At 44.8% G+C, this 4978-nt stretch overlaps 1 protein-coding gene across 4 annotated transcripts in view; it reads left to right on the top strand.

The window, feature by feature from the left end:
• The window catches only part of Sema6a (sema domain, transmembrane domain (TM), and cytoplasmic domain, (semaphorin) 6A), a 125947-nt gene that overhangs the window by 37927 nt on the left and 83042 nt on the right, over window positions 1-4978 (top strand). The gene's annotated exons all lie outside the window — the stretch shown is intronic.

The raw sequence follows: 4978 nt of genomic DNA, 5'->3' as shown, positions 1-4978 counted from the left end.
GTAAATATCTGGTCAGCCTCATCTATTTAAAACCAGCCAAGCAGGAATCCTGATGCTGGGGAGTGGATTCTTTTATTTGTTTGTAAGTAAACAAGGGACTCAGCTCTTCCTAACTGAAATTGAATTCCAGTCACTCTTACCATAATACCAAAGGACACTCCATCTTCAGTAGCTAGGAGGGACAAGGGTATACCGAGGCAGGTTTACTGTTTCTGGTTGCTGTTTAGCACCTATGCCTAATACCTGTCTTCATGACTGATAACCCCTGTGGGAAGAGAATCATGTTCCTTCCTGGCTCGCAGAATTGGGCAAATCAAAGCCAGGTGGGCATCTTGGTTTGAAGTCACTCTGTTCTTGAAAAATTGGATTGGATTAGTTGAGATACTTGAGGGTTGGCATTTAAGCATTTGTAGATTTTTTTATTTTAAGCTAACTAAAGTGTTGTGCAAAATGACCAGCTTATATTTTTGTTCTACAATGATCCCGGGTTTCTGAGTAGTCTCTCTCTGTAAGTGGAAATCTGATGCTGAAAACTTTGAGCGAGTGGGACTGATGTTTTAGAGATTCTGTTGATCACAAGCCCTGTACTTACGTTAGAAGCTGGTGTGTTTGGATGCTTGACTTGGCTTGCCTGGCATATCTGAGGCCCCAGGTTCAGCCAGCAGGAAGACAAAGAATAATTAATTAATGATTTAATTAATTAGTAAATGCTAGATTGATGTTGAAAGAAGCTATGGATTCCCAAGAACTGAGGTCCAGCTGGTGTTATGGGGTGTTTTAGTACCCCACAGAATGAATAGCATGGAAATGATGTTGCTTTGAAGCTTCCTGTGAATCTGAGCACGTAGGCTGTGACCCCTTCAAGTTGAATTTTGCCCTCTTCCCTGCTATCTAATATTGAATCTATCAACCTTTTTGCCTGTATTCTCACATAATACATCCTGATGTTGCTTCCCCCTTCCTCTATCCCTCCTGGTAACCCCCCACCTTCCCTCCCATCTGAATCCATTCCCTTTCTGTCTCTCATTAGAAAAGAACTTTGGCTGTATTTCTTGCTGGATACAAACTCAAAATGATATTACCTTTATCATGGTGTCAAAATCCAAAGATCACATACCTTCCCTAGACTGCTTTTGCTTGCTCAGATGGGCACATTACCCTCTTGTACCAGCCTGCATTTTCTGTTTCTGTTTATGGTCTCTCTGCCCAGCTTGCCTGTTTCCTCACTAGGGCAGTGACCTTATTGCTTGGTCTGTGTTTTACCACTTTCTGGTGCCCCATGTCTTCCTCTGCAGGTTTCTGCGCCTCTCTTAAAGGCTTGGCTCCTCCAGCCTTTATGTTTCACTTTCCCTCTAGTGACACAAGAGCCTGCTCCTCCTGTGTGGCTGAGTGGCTTGGTTTACATACATACATACGTGTGTGTGTGTGTGTGTGTGTGTGTGTGTGTGTGTGTGTGTGTATGTATGTATGTATGTATGTATGTATGTATGTATGTATATTTGGGTCACTAAGTACCCTTTCTGGTATTTAAATTGCTAGAAAACTTGATATGTGAATTGCTTCCATTGTGGTTCCTTAAGTAGGATTTCTGCAGTTCTAGAAAAGCCTTGATTAATAAAGGAAGGTCTTCGCCTTCCCATTCCTAAATTCAATAGCATTGTTCCTGACCCAGACCTTAGCACATGGGTTCACAGCCTGGGGGGTGGATATGTATGGAAGGACACTTCTGTTTACAGCTGATCCTTACTTGTGAAGGGAGAGCCTGCATTAAGGAGAATCCTGTGGCGAGGAAGGTGAGCTGAGATTGTCTCCAGGCCAGAAGGAGCTCGCTCTAGCACTAAGCCCAAAAGGCAGTTGACTGGAAGTTACACACAAAGCCACCAGCTCCTGGAAATGGAGTGGTGGGGCTGAGAGCTGCACCGGATATCTGCCCATTGTCCTCTGTGCTTTGGGAAGTGCTGATAAGGCCGGATTGACACTGGGCACAAGTGAAGTTAAGCAAAACAAAATGGTGGCGTCGATCTGAGCAGGGAGAAGGAATGCTGGTTGAATTTAGGAAGAAATAACAAGCCTTGGATACGGTGGCTTGTCTTTGATGGCGGGTGCTTTGGCTCTGGGGAGGTTACTGCGCGAGGAGAGACTCCCTTCTGAGTAGATGGGAGAATGCTTTGTAAATGCTGTTCATAGCTCAGGCATTTGGCCTTCCATTCAAGCAAAAGGTAGAAGAAAAAGAAATAGGCATGTTTATAGAAGTGTCTGTGAACTAGAAGGTGATGCCACCAGAGAAAGGGTGAGCGGATGGAGAGCCTGCTGGAGAGAATGAGGACCAGAATTGGCTTTAACTGAGGGGGGGGGGGGGCAGCTTGGGAGTCAAGGGCAGCCTGCAAGTGGGCGGATGGGAGAGGGAAGGCTGCCTCCTTCTGCCTATTGTTTGGTCCCGGAATAAGCTAGGAAGTACTGCTACCAGGGGCAAGAGGCTTTGAGATAAAAACAAAACAAAGCAAAACAAAACAACTCAGAATCCTAAACTGCCTCAGGGAACTGCTTTCTAGCAAGAGGAAGGTCTGATGAGCAGTTAGCAGCTTTTCTAAATTTGTTTTTCTGCCTTTCAAAACAGCTCTGTACATTTCTCTGCCGCGGCTCTACCTCACTCCAGAGAAAAGTGTTCTGACATACTTTGGAAAGATTTTCAATAACGAGGGCTTCCTAAATAACTTTCAGTTTCTCCAAGAAATCAGTCAGCCAGAATGCCCTTCCCCCGCGAATTCCAGTTAGTCAAAGTTTTACTGAAACATGTCAGCACTGAGAAATGCAGAAGGCAGCTAAGCCCGTCCAATCAGAAGGCGGAAGAAGTTTCACATCTGTGGAAGAGCAACGGAGTCTGGCTCTTCGGATTCGCAGGAGCCCGCTGGCTCAAAAGAAGAAACACAAAGGGGATCTATGGCTCCTCACAGAAAGCCTAGCTCTTCCCAGGGGTCCAGGACACATGTGCTTGTGTTCTATAGAACATTCCCAAATGCTAACTTGGAAATTACCCATTAGCTTCGAATAGCTGTAGAATTCTTATTTACTTATCAGCGCGCATGCGTGCACGGTGTGCAGAGAGGGGTGTGTGTAGAGGTCAGAGGACAACTCAGTGCGGTTGACTCCCTCCTTCCAGCTTTATGTGGGTTCCAGGGCTTGAACTTTGGTCAGGGTCCTGCACAGCAAGAGTGTTCACCTGCTAAACTATTTTACTAACTTCGAATGGTTTTAAAAGTGATCGATTTAAAGAGTCGAGAATGCTCGAAGTGCTACCCAATAAATGTGCTCCAGGGTTTATTTAAAAAAAAAAAAAAACAACAGTCCTGTAATAGTGTGTACAGTGCACACACACAAAGCTGAGATTGGGTGTGTTTGTGAGCAGTTGGCAGAGGCTGTGGAGGAACCTGATCCTGGGTGTCGTAAATTATGAAGTGTTTACACCTGTCAACTCTGTCTGTGTCCCTGCTAATGATACCTTAACAACTGGCCAGGGTGACACAACACAAAGGGTCATTCCTTTTGAGCTCTGTGATGTGGGTGAGGACCTTGCCACCGGGTTCTGGTGGTTTTAGAAAGGTGGCTTGGCCCTTAGAGATGCACTCACAGGTCATTGGGGAGGTCCTCACACAAGGGCCTTTGAACTGGGCACGGGTTAAAGTATCAGAAGGAACCAAAGGTTCATAAAGGAACGATCAGGGAAAAAAAAAAAAAAGGCAATGTTTATGATTTGAGTGTGCAGCCATTGAATCGTGTTCCGCTGGCCCACAAAATAGTGTAAACACAGAGGGGTATATGTGTGCACTGGCACATGTACATACATGGAAGCTGGAGGCTGGTGACGGGTATATCGTCTTTGCTTTCTGTCTTTCACAGGGTCTCTCAGCGAAACAGAAGTGCCTCTGTTCAGAACACAATTCACAAACACAAAGCATCCTTTCTTATTAAATGTAGGTTCTGGGGACTTGAACTCAGGACCTCAGGCTTGTATAGCAGGTACCTTACTGGCTGAGCTGTCTGTCTCTCCAGCACCTGAGTTTGTTTCTCTCCCATCCCCCCAGCTTATACCTTCCCCCACCTCTAGTACAATGCCCTGTACTAACAAAGTGGCAACTAAGTGACACATATTAAATGTTCAGTGAATTAAAGATCAGAGAAATGGCTGTAGGAAACTGGAGAGTACACATAGCAGTTAGGAATGTGCGCTTCGGAGCCAGCTTGGCCAGGCCCAAACCCCTGATCCCCACTGACTAGTTAGTGTGTGGCCTTGGGGAGTCTCCTCACCTGTAAAATGGGGTTAATAACCGCTTGCACCCAAAGGTGTTGCAAGGATGAAATGACTGCCTCATTACATGTCAACCGCCTGGTTGGGGTCAGACACCCGGTAAACCTACAAAACACTGTTCTACAAGAACAGATCGCTTTGAGCAGAGAACGCTTATGAAAACATGCAGCGCAAAGGCAAGCGGGTACTTTTGGTCATTGATTCACGGAAGACTGGCAGCCTGCGAATGTCTAATAGCCTCTTCTTAGGCTATAAACTTTGTAAACATGGGCTTTTACCATTCAGAAGCCAAAGAAAATTTTAAAATAATAATAATTTTAAAAGTCCAGTATAAATCTTTAACAGCAAGGAGCTATTTTTTCTAAAATATTTTTCCCTTTTGGAGGAAAAAGAAAGTGCTTAGTAGAGTCTGTTTCCTTATTGGAAATAAATTCACATCTGGGATGCCAAATTTCAATCTTTTTCTTTTTTTAAAGATTTATTTATTTATTATATGTAAGTACACTGTAGCTGTCTTCAGACACACCAGAAGAGGGAGTCAGATCTCGTTACAAATGGTTGTGAGCCACCATGTGGTTGCTGGGATTTGAACTCTGGACCTTTGGAAGAGCAGTCGGGTGCTCTTACCTGCTGAGCCATCTCACCAGCCCCACCAAATTTCAATCTTAATGC

This window comes from Mus musculus, chromosome 18, assembly GCF_000001635.26.
Source record: "Mus musculus strain C57BL/6J chromosome 18, GRCm38.p6 C57BL/6J".
Lineage (NCBI taxonomy): Eukaryota > Metazoa > Chordata > Mammalia > Rodentia > Muridae > Mus > Mus musculus.
The sequence above is the reverse complement of the archived record's forward strand: the minus strand, read 5'-3'. Positions and strand labels throughout refer to the sequence as shown.